Raw genomic sequence first — 17,881 nt, forward strand, 5'->3', positions numbered from 1 at the left:
ATGCTTAATGATAATGTCAAACATCTGGCAATGGGGGCGGGTGGGGGGGGAGGCGGGAGACTGATTATGATCAAGTCAAAATCAAAGGGCAGAGCTGGGATTGTAGCTCAGTTGTAGAGCACTGGCCTAGCACATGTGAGGCACTGGGTTTGATCCTCAGCCCCACATAAAATAAAAGTATTGTGCCATCTAAAATTAAGTATACATTTAAAGAAAAAAATCGAAGGGAAAGTTGGGCTGGATCTGGAAACCAGGGAATTCCTTCACCCTGGGCAGAACAGGGCCAGAGGACCACAGCCTGACTCCTAAGCAATCTAACCATTATGAGTCTAAGCTGGTTCTCACAAGCCTGGAGACTACCTGGGCTCAGTGACGGGTCCCCTCAGCAAGATAAGTCATTAAAGCTACTGATTCAACAAAAGGATGGACTTTGCTAATAGTTGTCTGACTCCACCATGTCCTCTGCATAGGGCAGGGCCTGAGTCCTCACCTTGGACTGCCCAGTGTGCAAGACAGGGGCTCACAGGTACCTGTTGGAGGCATAGACCGCACTCTGGAAGGCATCAAACCCTTGGCTCCTGCTCATTACCTGTGAGATAGGTGCCCTCAACAGCTCAAGCCTCTGTTTCCTTTTTGCTGAAACCCTGCAGGGTGTGGTCAGGATTCGATTGACAGCTCTTGCCACAGGTATCTGGTAAGGCTCAAGTGGAGCCAATCTCTGCTGTTCCTTTTCCTCTGATGGGTGGAATGACTTACTGAGGTTGGGGTGGAGTGTCAGGGCCAGTCTCCAGCTGTGTGTGAGGCTTCACAGTTCCTCTTCTCTAGTCCTCCCTTTCCTCCTCTTAACACCAGAGAAGGGGGCTAGATGACCTCCCAGGGGCTCTAGGCTCTGTGCTTTTAAATAAGTCCCCGTGGCTCATGCTACAGGTACTTCTCAAGTGCCCCATCCTTGAGAAACCATGAATGGGAGAAATGTCAGGTGGAGCCAACCAGCAATCAGATTGAGAAGTGAAGAGCCTTGGAGACGCAGATGATGCAAATAAGGGGACCCAGGGAAGAAGCGGAAGGTCACGGGCCTACTGAGCAGGATGCCCAGCTGGTTCAGACTGACTAGCCCTGCACACCCAGAGGCCGGCCACAGGCACTCTGCCCTCAGGGAAGTAGGTCTGCGCCTCTCAGGTGCTCAGGATTACTATAAAGATGGAATGACGGTGTGGATGATCCAGAGCGGAAACCAGAAAGTGCCAAAAAAATACAGGACACACACAGGTGAATGTGTTGAATGACGCCACATTTTCACCTTAAGATGGCTAAATCACGGTGGGTGAATTTCACCTGAATAACTTAGCGTTCATGAGTGCTCTGAAGCGTGACAGCCCCAAGGACATTTAAACAGGGCTTTAGATGTTTATAAAATTGTTTTAATGGGGTGAGGGGGAAAGTTTCACCCCAAATTCACTTTGAATTTGGCAATAATTTTGGAAGAATAGGCAAAATGAAAAAAAAAATTTATATTGACCATCAAAATGAGAAGCTTTTGTACATCAGAGAAGAGTACTAAGTGAGTACAAAGGTCATTCAATATGGGAGAAAATATTTGCAAATCATATCTGATAAGGGATTAATATTCAGAAAATATTTTTAAAAATTTCTACAACTAAAAAAAAAAAAAAAAAACTAAGTTGAAAATGGGCCTGAATAGAAATTTCTCCAAAGAAAATAGATGCCTAAGGAGATGTACAACAAGCACAAAAAATGATGCTCCACAGTCTAACCATTAGGGAAATGCAAATCCAAACCCAATGAGATACCACCTCACAGCCATTTGGTCAGCTATTTTATTTTATTTTATTATTTGGGGTAGGGGTTCTGGGGATTTACCCACGAGGGCCTTACCATTGAGCACATCCCAGATCCCTTTTTTGAGGGGTACGAGGGGTTGAACTCAGGGGTACTCGACCACTAAGCCACATCCCCAGCCCTATTTTGTATTTTTTTTATTTAGTCAGGTTCTTCATGCAAGAACACTCACCAAGCTTCAACTTTCCTTGGGAGAGTGTAATCTCTGTCTAGAAGCAAAGAAAAGGGTGAGTCTGAATAAACAATGGGAGTGACTATACGCAGGACAGTCCCCTTGTTGGAAAGTGGGCACACTTCCAAATGTGAGACCCCCTTGAGGCTTGGGCCTAGGAAGTCAGCTAACCTCCTGAGCCTGGGTTTCCTCTTTTGTGTTTAAACATTCGTTGAGCGCCTAATATATGCTTGGTCCTAAGATAATAGCGGGGGACACAGAAGAGTAGGATTAAAATAGAGAATCCCCCCAACCCTACCCACTAAGAGCTGCTGGGGCAGAAACAATAAACGCAGGGGTGGGGAAGAAGCAGAGGTGGCTGTGGAAATGGAGCACCAAATGGCCCATGGACACTCGGGCAAGAGGGGAAACAGAACCAACATGAAGGCTGAAGAGCCATTTTTCAGGAGAACAAAGTCACAGAGGGCAAGGCAGGCCAGGCAGCAGGGACAGCATCAGCAGACAAGTCTACAGGAACAGCAGAGCATGTGCAGAGGCCCCTGTGAGGGCTGGGGTGCTGCAGCTCTGGTGTGCTGAGGAGTCTGTCTCATGCTCCATGCTCATGACTCCGCCAGCCCTGGAGCAGCACCCAGCATGTGGCAGAGACTGTGCACATTGGATGGTGGGGGAGAGTGCTGCAGATGGGCAAGGGGCACCATGCTCAGGAGACTGGCGTCTATCCTGAGGAGGGCAGCAGGTTCAATCTTGGACTCTGGCCAAGAAGGAGAGAGGCCAGCCTAGAATTTGAGCAGGTAGACTGTGTTCCAGGGCAGAGGCAGGAGAGCAAACAGGAAAACACTGTGGCCCCCAGGCAAGGGGAGGGGCTGAATGGGGCTGGAGGGGAGCAGAGGGAAGAAGGGCAGAGTGGGGAACACTGGGCAGTACTGGGCAGGAGGAGCAAGGCGACCCCAGCTTTCTCCTCCCAGGCTCCATAGACTGGCTCCCACACCACCCCAGGACGACCCTCCACACATCCCTGCGGGTATGGCCTGTGACTCAGGTGCCTCTGCTTCCTGGGGCCTCCCAGAGCAGGCCCCACTCCAGCAGGGAGAGCCAGGAGCAGCAGGTGCTGAGTGGGTAAGGCAGGTGCAGAGGATCAGGGGAGGGCGGTTGGCCTGGACGGGGCTGTGGACATCTAAATGGAGACCCCTGGCAGGCTGCGCATGTGCACGTGTGTGAGCTGCACACCTGCCTGTGTGGCGGGGGTGGTGGGGGGGTAGCATCCTCTGGGATGCGTAGCTACACCCTTTCTTCCTTCTCCATGGCGGGGAGGAGGGGAGAGCTGTGGAGAGCAGAGCAGCTACAGCGGAGCATCTGGGGACAAGCCAGTTGCCATCCAAGGCAATGTTGATGAGATGATGATCTAAAATGATTCAGGAGTCCTAACCAGCATGGCTGACCCCAGAGGGGCTGCCTTGTAGACGCCCTGGCCTGGCCGAACTGCCCTCTTGCCCCAACAGCTACCCATGCAGTTAGCACACGCTGCCCGGGCTCACGGGAGGCAGCGTGGGCCCCGGGCTCAGAACCCCACAGGAAGTGGCAAATGGTAGCTCTCCGCAAATCTCTAGGCCAGGCCCTGCCTCAGGCTGCTGAGGGCTGTGGGCTGGGCTGGGCCTGGCAGCTGTGGCCTAGAGACGCCCAGGGGACTGTGCGGAGCAGCCAGGCTTGGCAGCCACGGGTGCTCTCTGTGTCATGTATAAAGCAGAAGTCACAGCACTTCTCTCCTGCATAAGAAAGGCCCTCCACTCTGCTCCCCAGCAGTCCTTCAGTGACACTCTGTGCCAGTCTCAGGTACCGGTGGCCCTGGCACACAGTGGGAGTCAGAGTCCGCACTGAGGTGTCCACAGCACAATGCCCACAAGCTGGTGATCCAAGCCACAGCTCGAGCCCTGTGGACATCACACCAGCGCCTGGCCCTGCACAGGAACAGGCGCACCACAGACGCATGATGGACAGGATAACAGGGTGGGACTCCTGTCAATCAACTGTGCTCCGCCTGGGCACTGAGTGCCAGTCACGGGATCCAGTGACTTATCCCAAGTGAAAGTGCAGCCTCAGGAAAGCGCTGCAATATCCCTTAGCCAAGGCCAAGAGTGGACAAGGCCCACTTAATGAGAAAAGTATGAAGAGCTCTCAGATGAGAAGCACTGGGTCAGCTGCCCCAGCCAGGGTGACACAGGAGCCATCGCGGAGCCGGTCCGCCTCCAGCAGGTGGGGCATGGGCGTGTATTCTAACTTAGACATGTTCTTTGTAAATATGCAGTGTTTTATCAGAAAAGAGTCCAGCCCGTGGTTGGGTCTATTTCTGGAACACTATTGTATTGAAAAGAATGTAGCTTCCCCCACTGAGCGGCTCTCCCATGCCCTGACTCCCAGGTAAAGGGACTGGGTGAAAAGAATGGCTAAGGAAGGAGGGCCACCAGCATGAAGCTGTGACACCATCTCTGTGGTTGTCACAACCAAATGGCCCCGCGACTCAGGAGAGCCTCACGCCCTGTCTCCCTGCCCCCGAAAGCCTGCGCTGAAAAGCATTGACCCAACAGGGTCTGGCCTCAAGAGAATCTAGGAAGTGGGTTGTCCTGGCTGCATCCAGCTGTGGCCTGTGGTGGCCTGGGCAGACACTGGGCCCTGGGGTCAGGACTGACATGGCCACCAGCACAGCCACCGGGCAGCGACACCCATGTTCAACACTCTCCTCTGTGTGAAGACAGACAGGAAGCTGTGGTCTGCTGGGCGGTGTGCTGGTGGGGAGGAAGGAGACAGGCGAGAACTGCCTTAGCTCATCCGGACTGGGAATCAGGAAAAGTAAAAATAGACAACCCACAGTCAACGAGCCGGAGAGGCCAGTGGCCGCCTGCTCTCAGGGACGCAGAGGGAAACTCAGACCTCTCGGGGTATTCAGGGTGTTCTCTGCACCGAGGGTGCCCAGTGCCCTGGATGCCCTGCCCTCCTCCACAGAGGACCCTCACTGGCCTTCCGTTGACCCCAACACCGTCTCATCCAGAAGTTTCTCTCACCTGCCTCCCACTCTTCCACTGGTGGGGGAGGAGTCCCTTCCTACCTCTCAGGACCTCACCATGTTGCCTCTGACCATGGCCAGCTGGTGGACAGGCCCAGGCCCTCAGACTTCCAACCCAATAATGGATGTGACCCTTCCTTGGTTCCCGCATGGCCCCAGCCTACCCCCTCTCTTGTGGGCATGCCTCATGAGGTGCCCAGTGGACAGGGCACTGCCATTGGAAGCAGAAAGACCTGGCCACAAGGGTCTCTGCCCTCCCCAGCTGTAAGATGGGGAGACGGCCACACAAGCATGAGACGCTGTCACAAAGAGGAGGGTGGACCAGGGCACTGCCCCAGTGCCTGCAGCAGCTGAGACCAGGCACTTCTGGCCGAGACCAGCGAGGGTGGCAGTAAGGGGTGACTACAGTAATGAGGACAGTGACGCTGAGTGCCTCTTAGTTGGTCTCGGTGCTTCACTCCTATCTTCGTGGGCAGAGATGTGCACACTGTGCTGTCCAGGTGGCTTCCTCCAGTGTGGCCAGAGCCTTGCTGCCCGGCTCCCACGGCCCGGGCCCACTCTGTGTGGGCCTAGGGCGGTAACAAGCCTCCCATGCGGAGATCATGACACTGGAAGGGCTTGCAGGGACATCTGGCCAAGCTCAGGCTGTGTGCTTGGTCAGGGACAGTCCACAGCCTCCCCCTGTTGGCCCTCAGAGCTCCTCGCGGGCTCCCTTTGTGTCCTGCGGCCCCACTCAGGCACATGCTGGTGGTTGCCGGAGCCCTGTCTCTGCATGCCTCAGGGCAGGGCCCCAGCTGAATGCCGCACCGCACCTTGCAAGAGGAGCAGAGATGGGGAGGGCGTCCCTGGAACACAGAGGGACACTCACAAAGCTAGACTGGAAAAGCCACCCTCCCTGAAAAACACATTCCCAAGAAAGGGGTTATCCTCAGGACTCGTCGCCCCTGCCCTAGAGGGGCCCGGGCCAGCTGGCAAGGCTCACTCTCCCAACAGCCCAGGAAGGTGGGACCACGGCCACCGCTGGGGACCTTGTGCAGGGGTGGGAGGGTGAGGCTGTGAGGCCCGCCTGGGGAGGCCGCACCCAGGCACAAACCCCTCCCCCACCCGAGTGTCACCTGAGCTCTGTCCCTCTTCCTGTACAAGGCCAGAGCCAGGCTGACCCCAGGGTGGAGGAGCTAGGATGTCCTTCTTCGGCACCTGGAGCCCTTCCAAGAACCACAAGCAGTTTTCACAGAGCCACGGGGGGGGGGGGGGGGGGGGGGGGAGCACGAGCCTCGCCCACTTCCCCAGCATCTAGGAACTCTTCCGCCAAGGGGGGAGGGTGACATCAGCTTCAGATGAATTACATCAAATGATTTGGAAAGGCCTGGTGGGCAGAGCTGGCAAGGGGTGGGTTTGTTTAAAGCTGACCGAGGCGCGGATCTCAGTGCTCACCTGCCTTGGGCGGGGTGGGGACGGTGGTCAGACGGTTTCTGTTTCAGCAGCTCTTTCCCTCCTGCTCTGCGGAGTCAGACGCAGAGAAGCCTGGGTGCCCGTGCCCTCCGGAGCCAGCTCCAGGCCTAGATCCTTCTCCCTTGTCGGTGCCACAACTTGGGGGGCCTCACGCCCTCCCCTTCCTGCCTTTCTCACTGTGGCAACTCTTCCCAGGATACAGGGTCACAGGAGCATCCCCTCCAAGCCCTGCCACCTTGGCCTCTGCCGCTGGCCATTCCCCATGGCCCTCACCCCTTCCTGCTCCTTGCTGCCCATATCCCCTTTGCTCAACAGGCTCCCCCAGCCTCCAGCACCAGGTGAGGGAGTCACATCTCTGCACTACCCTGGTCAGGGCGCCACCAGTGAGGGGCCAGGCCAGCCTCCCACAATGATTCCTGAGCCTCAGGACACTGCGTGGACCTCACACACTCTTGGGGTTCAGCATCCTAGGTCCAGGCCCATCCTCCTCCTGCAGGCCTGCTCCCCTCCAAGGGCCCCCATCAGTGACCACAGCTCCCCACTCAGATGACAGAACCAGACACCTGGGTCAACCTGGCCGCCTTCTGTTCATTGGTGAATACAGCCAGCCAGTTGCATCCTTCAGGGATAGCTGCTGGCTACTGAACACCCACCTGGTCTTCCTGTCCCCACCCCTGGAGCAGCCCCCACCTCCCAGGTTGTGAGCCCAGGTCCCCAGGGAAGGCAACACCAAGACAGGATTAACCAGGCAAGAACTATAGGGGTGGGGGATGCCCGTGAAGTTACTTGGGGAGGTGCTGGGGAGGCCAGTGGACCCTCGAAGCCTGCAGTGTGGCGGACAGTGCCTCTAAAGTTCAGAGTGTGACCTTGTTTGTGAGGACTCAGGTCTCTGCAGATTGAGGTCACCTGGACAAGGCTGGGCCCTAAGAGACTCTGTGAGGAAGAGGGAGGACATATGGAGACGCCTGCATGAAGAATGACAGGTGAAGACCAACGTGGAGCCGGGGGAGAGGCAGGGGAAGTGACCGCACTGGCAGCTACCAGGAGGGGAGGCCATCTCCTCACCGAGAGCTGTAGGAACACAGATGTGGACAGGGGAGTCTGCGCTCCTCACTCCGTGTGCCGCTGCTGTCCCGGGGGCTCGTAGTCTGTGCTCAAGGGCATCATTTCAGTGGACGGAGAGTGGGTGGATGAGTGGGTGGGTGGGTGGCTGGGTGGAGAGTGGGTGGATGAGTGGGTGGGTGGCTGGCTGGGTGGATGAGTGGGTGGCTGGTTGGGTGGATGAGTGGGTGGGTGGATGACTGGGTGGCTGGGTGGATGAGTGGGTGGGTGGATGAGTGGGTGGGTGGGTGGCTGGGTGGATGAGTGGGTGGCTGGGTGGCTGGGTGGACGAGAGGTCTCGCCATCGTTATTTTTGCATGAATCCCATGGGACTGGTCATTCATTCAGCAGCTGTGCCAAGCTCTGGAACACAGGGATGAGCAGTGAAGCCTAAGTGACAGGGATCGGGACAGGGGCCCAGGACACTGGTGGGTGCAGTTGAGGGCCTCAGCCACACGTGGGGTACAGGTGAGGGATATGAGGCACCATCCACCGCAGCTCCCACAGCCTGGGTGCTCCTCTGTACCACAAGGCTGGTGCTCAGGTCAGTTGGTCCAGTCCGTGGGCACCTGTTCAGGTGCTTCACCGGCTTGGCCCCACCCTCCCAGAGCCTCCTCTTCCCCCCATCTCCAAGGGCAGGGCTCCCCATTTTCTCAGGAGCAGCTTATCCCCCAATCCCTGGTATAACAGCCCTGGCGCCCTCTGGCTCACAATCACACACAGAGCTCATGACTAACTGGTCCATTGATTGCTTACTGACATGAGAGTATTTTGATATACAGAGTTAAGTAAAATGTGTTATTAAAACTAATTTTACTCATTTCTTTTTGTCTTAATGAGAGTTCTAAAGTCATACTTGTGGCCCAATTTCTACTTCTTTTGGAGGCACTTGTCCATTTTTAATGAGTCTTTTTAAAGGAAGTCTGTGAGAAAACTTCGCCAATGCATTTCACTTAACATTATTTGAGCACCTACTATGTGTCAAGGGTGTGGAGACAAGTTGGTCAGGTTCTTGCCTTCTGAGACCTTCCAGGGGGCCCACTCCAAAGTCAAGGAGGATGCGGGACTCGCAGGCAGGTCTTGGGAGCTGCTCCCACCCGCCTCCCCGTACTGTTGAGTATTGGTCTTTCCTCCTTGGAGACCCTGGCAGAGAACACAGGGCTTGGGCCCCTGCCCTCTGGGCTCCATCCTGGCTGGGGCATCTTCACCAGCCCCCGCTTTCCCTAAGTCAAGCCGGTGGTCCTCCCCGTGCTGCAGAGGGAAACTGAGCCAGGCATTCCCAGCCGCTCTCCCCACAGCGGGAGGGGGGAGGGGGGGGAGAATTTCCAGAGAGGACTTCTAGGGTTTTGTATTTACTCTGGGGTTTTCCTTACAATCATTTTGAACCTATTGTTATTAAAACCTTGTCAAGGAAATGTAAATCAAGTGCCGGTCAACCTGTGATTCTGCTCTTTCCCTTAAAGTCTTCCTCTAGGCTGAAGTTTGTTGATGTGAGATAAACTTTCCTTGCAGAGATCAAGTGCTCTATTTTGGGTACTGGGGGTTGAAGCCTGGGATGCGCTACTGCAGAGCTGCGCCCTCAGCCCTTTTAACTTTTTATTTTGAAACAGGATCCCTTTAAGTCGCCCAGGCTGGCCCCCAGCTGGTGATCTTCCTGCCCCAGCCTCTTGCATAGCTGGGCTTATGGGTGTGCACCACCATGCTGGCCTCCATGCTGGTCAGAAAGGCTGTCATTGTCACTTCTCCACACCAGCAGTAACGGTGCCAAGATGGCTTTCCTGAAAGCACTTCCTTCTCTGGTTTTCAACGTCACCCCGAGGAGCACCTGCGCTGAGTGCGCCTGAGTTCTCCTGTGAACCTTCGGGCTCACCCACGCTGGAGAGCACCCACCCAGAGAAGCAGTGGTTCACAGGAAGGTGTGCCTGGCTCCAACCCGCAGGGCTCACTGTCCCTTCATTAACTCGGCAATGAGGAGGCTCCCATACAGACTCCCCGGGTTAGGGGTGCAGCTCAGGGGGAGAGTGCTCCCCAGCATGAGCCAGGCCTTGGGTCCATTCCCAGCACAGAAAACCAAAAGTTTCCTCTGTGTACAAGAATCACCTGTGTCTTTCGCTATTGTTGAAACTCAGAAAATGCCACCCAAACTCGAGCACTTTGGGGCTGAGGACTTTGAGCTGAAGGTCACTGGCAGGGCCTTTCTGACCTCTTCCTGCTCTTCATTCTCCTGCCACCCCCAAGTCAGCCCCTGGAAACCAGAATTGCTCTCCCCAGAGGGGTCACGGATACCCGTGTCCCCCTCCCAAAGCCAGCCATGAAACCTAGAAACATCACTCAACCCTTGCTTTCCCGGGGGAGCTGGCCGTGAGTAGATCAGTCTCGCCCTCATTCCAGAAGGGTCTTGCCCTGTACCAGGAAGGAAGGGCCCCACACAGAGAGGCCGAGGAGAATCTGGACAGACAGGCCCTGGGGGCTTTCCCTTGAGGAGGCCGCCTCGGGACAAGCATCACTCCTACTCCAAGACCTGCAGCTCGGAGGTGTTCTGCTGTGTCTGGAGCCAAGGCCAAGCCCCCGTACTCCTGGTCCAGAGGCAGCCAGGGGCTCTGCAGAGGGCAGCAGCATAAAGGGTCAGTGTTCTGCAGCCGGAGCCTCGTGCCCACTGTTTGCCAAGCTCTGGCTTGAGTGCCTTTGTTGCTCTGGACTCTCTGCCAGGTTCCCCACTTGGTCCATAGCTTTAGGTGATCCCACCCCAGGTGACCTCCCCCAAGCAGAGAGAGGGGCTGAAGGTTGAGTGGATGACCAGTGACTAATGACTTTATCAACCCCACCCACCTAATGGAGCCTCCATGGAACCCAGAAGTCAGGGTGCAGGAGGGAGCTGACCACACCGAGGTACCTGGGGGGCGTGCAGGGGGGACCGAGCCCCCTCCCACGCTTCGCGCCCCCTGCATCTCTTCACCTGTGCCCATCTGCCTCTGTGGCCTCCCTTATAACAATTGGGTGAACGTGGGTGCAGGGTGAGCCCGTGAGCCACTCCAGCAAACTGATGAGCCCCAGGAGGAGCGGGGGCACCTGGCGTGTACTGCGTGGTGGGCAAAGCACAGACTGCTGAAGCTGGCTTCTGAAGGGAGGCCTGGCATCTGGTGCCACTCTAGGTAGATGGCAGGTGCCTGCTGGAGAGAAGAAGAGCTCCTTGGCAGGAGCTCACGAACACAGTGTGCCAGAGGCAGGTGACAAGTGGGAGGACACCACCTGACGCCGGAGTGCACATCTGCTCAGGGAGGAGGCTGTCAGGGACCAGGGGCAGCCAAGCCAGGCGATGCTGTCCTTCCTGCCCTGAGAGTGGCCCAGGGGAGTGGCTGTTTGCAGAAGTGTCCGGGTCTGAGAGAGGACAGGGAGAAAACTGTGGTGTTAGAGAAGCTTATGGGTGGCCAGAGCCGTGGTGTGAGGACCCTGTGTTCCCAGTGTGGGGTCATCTGCTCAGGACTCATCTAAGCCCTCTGCGACTGGGTTCCCTGATCCATATGTCAGCAAGGCTGGGTCAGCAGGGCTGGGATTCCAGCTCCTGGTTGGCTTGTTTTTAACCCTTTCCTCCCCACAAGAGAGGCAACCCCAGAGGAGCTAGCTGAGCCCCATTCAGGCAGGTGGGACAGCTTTCGGCAGCTTTGAGAAACTTCTGGCCCAGGCAGCCGGCTGTGGAAGTGAAAGAGGAAGCGTCCTCCGACTTACCTCCCTCTGGGGATGTCACTTCCTTGCTTTGTGCAGAACCTGCAGGTCAGTGACCGCCCATCCCCCCGGGAGTCTCGCTGGCCCAGGCTGGCTCCAGAGCAGCACAGGGCAGCCCTGGCCAGCCTCCCAGGAGGACAGGCTCTTCCCAGAGCACTCTTCCCTTTACAGCAGCCTGGCCGACTTTGGGGACAGCTCTTTCGCTGCCCCACCCCATCAGCCAGCATGTCTGCCCCGCGTGCAGTTGAAGAAGCAGGATTGGGGCAGGATTTGGGGCCCTACATGCCAGGATTGGGGCAGGATTTGGGGCCCTACATGCAAGCTTACACCCCAGGTCCCCCGCTCCTCCTGGGCTCATTAGTTTGCTGGAGTGGCTCACGGGCTCACCCTGCACCTACGTTCACCCACAGAGGAGATGGGCACCGGTGAGAGTCCTCCAGGGGCCCCAGTTCCAGCTTGGCTCCTGCTCTTTAAACAACAGAACTCTGTTTCACACTAAATCTGGAGCTCCACCTCCCCTGCGCCTCCTGCCACAGAGCCCCTGGGACCTCAGAGGAACACAGATGCCCAGGGACACCACAGGGGTCCTCCTCACGTCCTTCTTGCAGAGTGACAGGAGCAAGGCACAGTAATGGTAGCAGGCTCCTCCGTTCTTTGGTGCCACATATACACTTCATGCCACTCTCTGGTTGACTCCCTGTCCCGGCCTGGGTTATGGCTCAGTGGTAGAGTGCCTGCCTCGCATGAGTGAGGTCCTGGGTTCGATCCTCAGAGCCACCTAGCAATAAGTAAACATAAAGGTATTGTGTCCATCTACAATTTAAAAATATATATATATATTAGGGGCTGGGGTTGTGGCTCAGCGCTAGAGCGCTCATCTAGCACATGGGAGGCCCTGGGTTCCATCCTCAGCACCACAGATATATATAAATAAATGAATGAATATATATATATAAAGGAATCCAGGGCTGGGGCTCAGTGGTAGAGCACTCGCCTAGCATGCATGAGGCTCTGGATTCGATCATCAGCACCACATAAAAATAAAAGGAAGATATTGTGTCCACCTAAAAACTAAAATAAATAAATAAAGGAATAATCCAGTGAGGGGGTTTAGACAGTCAGAGTGGCTCAGAAAGGGCAAAAGAAGAAACATCTGTAGGACACAGTGGTACTTCATAATGACCAGCCCAAGTGAGAGGCCCACCTCACTTGAGAGTCTGGACATCTAACTTCCAGTCTGGCTCTGTAACTAAGCTGGACTCCTCTGGGCCTCAGTTTTCCCACCAATGATACGAGGGGCCCAAGTTGGACCTCTAAGGCCCACCATAGGGGACCCTGCAGCCGCTGCTGCCAAAGGCAGCCTGGGGCCTGTGGCAGCCTGGGCCAGGGGTCTGCCCTGACTGTGGGCAGGGCACTCTCTCCCTGGCCCGGTTCCTCCTTGTCTGGGCAGCGTGGGTTCACGTGCTCAGACACCCATGGTCTGTGACCAGGACATGGGGCCTCTGGAGAGGATGGCCCCCAGACAGGGGCAATGCTGGGCAGGAGGTGGACTCCTATGGGGACCTGAGGCTGAAACCTACAGAAAGTAGAGGGGCAGCTACAGGAGGACCCTCTGAGGGGTCAGGCATTCCCCCCACTTACCTGCTTGTAAGTTCTCTTGTCCCCAGGGACATTGGCAATTTCCATGGTCACAGCCTTGGGAAGGGGGTGCCACTGCATCTTGTGGATCCAGGCAGGGATGCTGCCCAACAACCTGCAGTGCACAGCACCATTTCCCCCGTGAATCAGCCAGCCCCAAATACCAAGGGTCAAAGTTGAGAAACACTGGTCCACACGGATCCCACCCTGCAAAGCCTTGCTTCAGCTCCTCCTCCTCCAGGAAGCTACCCTGGTCCACTGTTCGTCACCAGTCACTCCAGGGGCTCCAACTTGGTCTTCTGATGTCCTTCGTTGTAGTTATAGGAAAAACTCTCTCTCCAAAGGGGAATAGCATCTACCGCCTTACAAATTGTGCTTCTAGTTGTTCATCTTTGTATTGCATATAAAACATACCTATGGCTTAGTGAATTATCGTAAAGAGAACTTCTAATCTAGCTATCCTGACTTGCAGAATAGCCCCACTGTAGACTTTGTATTGGAGTTTTATCCAATCATTCTCTAGATAATGTGGCTTAGTCTCATTTTTTGAAAACAATTTGAATATGTCCTCTGAGTTTCGTCCAACCTACAGGCCTGTCCACCCCCTCTTTCCTGCCGATGGTCCCTGCGGGCTGTACCCTCATGGTGCGGTGCCACATGTGCCTCTGTCCTCTGCATTCCCCACCAATTAGCAGCTGGCCAGGAACTCTGCCAGGCTCACACAAGGTGGCCTGTGTGCTCACACTGGGCCACAGGCAATGTCTGCTGGGCCACTTCTGCAGAGGCCAGCGGCTGCTGATGCCCATTGCCCAGGCCACTCATCCATCCGACTTGCAAGATGATGAATCCTGGTTAATGTTTCTTTGCAGATTACTCTTTGGGACCCTTTGAAAAGGAGATCCTTCTGCTGTTCCGGTGAAAAGTGGAGTTGAAGAGCTCAGGTCTTCCCCTGCAGCAATCTGGGGATAATTAATTAGCTCCCTCTCATTCTCCACAGTTCGTCACTTTAGCGTGACTAGAAGTGCATAGACTTAAACAGTTAAAAGTCCCAGGCAATTGCGATGATAGTCCTTTTCAACCTGTGGGTTGCGGAGGCTCTGGGCGTGCCCCTGGAGTGTGTGGCGTCTCTCCCGTGTGCCGTCTGGTATGTCCCAGTGCTCCCAACTCTTCTGGTGTGTTTCCTGCCCTAGACCTGGAATTGGTTTCTCCAAAGAGCCAGGCTAATCTTGGAGGAGACTGTGTTTCAGGAACCGAGTGCAGGCTCCAGGAGGCTCTTTGCCATGAATTGGTGCAACGGCTGAGTCCCCTTTCAGTGTCCTGCACACGGGCTGTTGCTCCTCACACACCTGCCCGGCATCAGAGGAGGCTCCATGCTTAACGCTCTCCTTAGTGACCTCTATCTGGCTGGTGGACATTCTCTGGCAGACCCTGAGGACCCTCAGACCAGGGATAGCACCTCCTGCCTCCCTCCAGGCAGCCATATACTTAAAAGTCAGTTTCACTGGATGGACGGTATTTTGCTCTAATTTTCTTTCTGTGTATTTTAAATGTGCTTCTCCGTTTTCTTCTGGCTATTGCAGCCTACACCATTCCATTCTCTTTTTGTTTTTGTTTTTCTTTTTTTGAGATGGACTCCCACTGTGATGCTGGGCTTGAACTCGCCGCCCTTCTGCCTCTGCCTGGAGTAGCCGGGATTGCAGGCATGGACGTCATGCCTGGCCTGGCTGTCATAAAATCTGGGGTCAATCTAATTTTCAGTTTCTTGTCACTTGCTCTTTTTACCTAATTCCCTAAGGATTTGTTTATATTTTTCTCTTTTAGAGTCTGATTATTTACCCCACGCCTTTTGCTGTTGGCATCTGGTTTGACGTTCTCAGACACGGGCAACCTCTCTCGGGGCAACTTCTCGCATCTTTCTATCTCAGGGAAGGTCTTTGAAAGGTCCCTTGCTGCCATTTATTTGGCTGCTTGGCTGGGGCTGTCCCGTGGGGAGCCAGGCGTCAGATCAAATGCTTTGCCCTAGCCAACTTGAATTGCCGTGTTTCCCAAACGTCACCTGCCACCTGGCTCAGGGAGGCCCTTGTTCCTTTTGTAGACCAGGGAACATCCCCAGGCTGTTATTATGGCCCAGTGCCTCGTGGCTCAGCCACTGCCCAAGTTCAGTGGTGGTAAGCCCCACCCCATCCAATGTCCATACACCCCTCAGGACCCTCCAGGGTGCCCCACATGGACAGGAACTCGACAGTGCCCACCATGGTGTCCAGGGCCCCTAGACACAGCCCCACTGTCTCCTTCCCCGTCCTCCCTGTTGCTGCCGTCAGTGGCCAAGTGTGGGTTTCCCCGACACCCTGCTGCCCACAGCCTATCCCATCTGGCCACAGCTGAGGGCTCGAAGCTTCTGGTTCAGGGACGAGAGGGCAGAGAGGCTCACAGATAATAGGGAGCTGAGTCTGGGCTGCCTCAGAAGCCCGTTGACAGGCCACCACCCACCCCTCCACGGCTGTGCCAGGACAGAGAGAAGACGGAGGCTGGGGCTCTCTGGGAAGCTGACTAGCGCCCCCTAGGCTGAGGCCCTGGAGGGTGGGGTGGGGAAGAAGAAACCAGAAAAGCTTGGGAGACTGAGTGCAGAGGGGGGTTGGAGCCCTCTGTCCAGCCCTGAGGCAGCCTCACAGATGTGGGGACAGCAGCTGTCCTCATGGCCTGAGGGTGGCACCGCCATGGCTGACCCACAGGAACCTTGCCTTCGGGCCCAGAGGACACGGCTATGCCTGCGCGGAGCAGTGCCCAAAGACAGAAGTCAATGCAGGGATGAGAAGGCAGAGGGTCAGAGGCCCCAGTCCAGACCTAGACAGAGCCCAGGACAAAGAGGCTGTCCTAGGGGGACAGGGACAAGATGGCTCTGACCCACCTCAAGTTCAGCTCTGTAGCCACATGCAGCCTTGACACCTCCAGGAGCAGAAAGCACGGCAGAGCTGGAATCACACTGTGAAGCAGAAGCAGGGCTTCCTCCATTCACAGGCCAAGAAACAGAGACCTGCCCGGCCCCCCAGCAAGAGCCTGAGGACCTGTGCTCTCAGCCCTGCTTCTCTGAGCCCAACTGCCATCCCCTTACTTGGAGCCATGCTAGTGGCTCCCAGCCTGGTCCCTGGCTGGTCTGGAATGTTCAGGCTTGTCCCCAGAGAGGGCACCTGTCCCTGGGAGGTCTGCCCCTCACCCCAAGCCAGGGAGTGGTGATCCAGGGCCAGGGCTGCGTGACTCAGCTTCCGGGAGAGTCGGGAGCAAACCAGCACAGACAGTGGCTGCCTCTGTCCTCCCCAGGCCCACCAGAAGAAGAGCACCCACTACACCATTCCCCAGGATCAGGTCCAGGGCTGGGCCCAGCTGCCAACTCACCTGGCCTGAGCCAGCTTGGGTTTCTGCTGCCTTGGAAGGAGGAGTCACCTGGGCCCCTCCTATTCTAAATTCAAGCCCCAAGGCCTGTGAGTTGCCAGGTGCCTCCCCTTCCTTCCCTGACGGTGGGACAGTGGGTGCGCACCTGCTGTGCCAGGTGCTAGTCGGGGTATAGGGCACGGCAGCAAGTTGCTGAGAGCCTGCCCACACACCCCTCCTGCGGGGAGTCGGACACCAGGCAGCACACGGCACCAGGAGCAGCCAGGAGGGTGCACTGCCAGCAGCTGCTCCAAGTGCTTGGTTCATGATAAGTCCCTGAACTGTCACAGCACCCGTGACAGGGCTGTAATATTGTCTTCACTCTTCAGAAGGGAAAACAGGCCCAGGGAAGCGCTGGAGCTGCCCGGGGTCAAACAGCTGGCACTGGACCAACCCAAGCTGCAGAACTGGGAGGTCTGAACGTGGAGTCCGTGATGAGCTGCAGATGGTGACGAGTAGAGAGCAGAAGAGCCAGGTGGCAGCGGGAGAAGACAGTGCACGTGTGTCCCGGGGGGTGTGCATGTGGTGCACATAAGTGCTTGTGTGCATTATGTGGGTCCCTGTGTGTGTGCACGTGTGCAGATGTAGGTCGTGTGCCTGTGTGTGTACCTGTGTGTGTGCGTGTGCATCTCTAGGTCATGTGCACGTGTGTGTGTGACTGAGTGCGTGGGAATCAGGCATACGAGTGTGCCTTTGTGTGTATGTGTACACAGGTGCATGGAACTGCATGTACAAGTTTCTGTCTAGTTTCTTTGTCCGTGCACATGGATGCATTTCTGTGTGGACTGTATGTGTCTGCTATGTGCCTTTGACACGTCTGTTCTTGTGTCCTGTGTCTGTGCGAGTGCGTCTGGGAGATTGGCTGCCCATTCTGGCACTCTGGTCTCCAAAGTGGAGGCTCCCATGTGGCCACATCTGTGCCTGGGGCGGCCTCGGTGTCTCCTGAGTGGTATGCCCTGGGCACCCTGGCACCTGGTTGGGGCTGGCCCACTGGGCTCTGGTGCCTGAGGGCACCTCGTCCATCCTTCCACGATCCAGGAGTCCTCCTTGTGCCCACTGGCACTGGTGGGAGAAAGCCCTGGGACCGGATCACCAGGCCGAGTCTCAGCCGCTCCTGGACCAGGAGAAGCAGAGGCTCACCTGGGCCCACAGGCTGTGGCAGGGGTCACAGGTGGTTTCTTCCGTTGGTTTATTGTAGAAGGTTGTTTCCCAACGCCTGTGGGAGTTAACATGAGGAAGTTGTGGCTATTTCAAAACCTTGTCGTCACAGAGCTGGCGGAGTCACCAGGACCCGAGGGGCTTTGGGCCCAGAGCAGCCCTGTGGCTCCCTCAGGGTGACAGAGGCTTTCCTTCCTTTCTCGCATTTCCTCCACAGCGATCCCGTTCTGGGATAGAATTCAGGAAGGGGCAGAGCGAGGGGGTCTGTGGGGGGGCCGGTCATGGAGGTG

At 56.2% G+C, this 17,881-nt stretch overlaps 1 long non-coding RNA gene across 6 annotated transcripts; it reads right to left on the reverse strand.

The window, feature by feature from the left end:
• Nucleotides 1-1,824: 1,824 nt before the first annotated feature.
• Nucleotides 1,825-16,319, reverse strand: LOC144365382 (uncharacterized). 6 transcript variants are annotated; one of them, XR_013423744.1, is made up of 5 exons: nucleotides 15,913-16,312; nucleotides 13,008-13,119; nucleotides 7,329-12,179; nucleotides 6,525-6,590; nucleotides 1,825-2,069 (listed from the first exon to the last, which is right to left on the reverse strand). It is a non-coding gene; the product is annotated as an uncharacterized LOC144365382 (long non-coding RNA). The 6 variants fall into 6 exon arrangements; XR_013423742.1 differs by having other exon boundaries at nucleotides 1,825-4,812; XR_013423743.1 differs by having other exon boundaries at nucleotides 6,525-12,179; nucleotides 15,913-16,319.
• Between the last annotated feature and the right edge of the window lie 1,562 nt (nucleotides 16,320-17,881).

Source organism: Ictidomys tridecemlineatus, chromosome 7 (assembly GCF_052094955.1).
Source record: "Ictidomys tridecemlineatus isolate mIctTri1 chromosome 7, mIctTri1.hap1, whole genome shotgun sequence".
NCBI classification, from domain to species: domain Eukaryota; kingdom Metazoa; phylum Chordata; class Mammalia; order Rodentia; family Sciuridae; genus Ictidomys; species Ictidomys tridecemlineatus.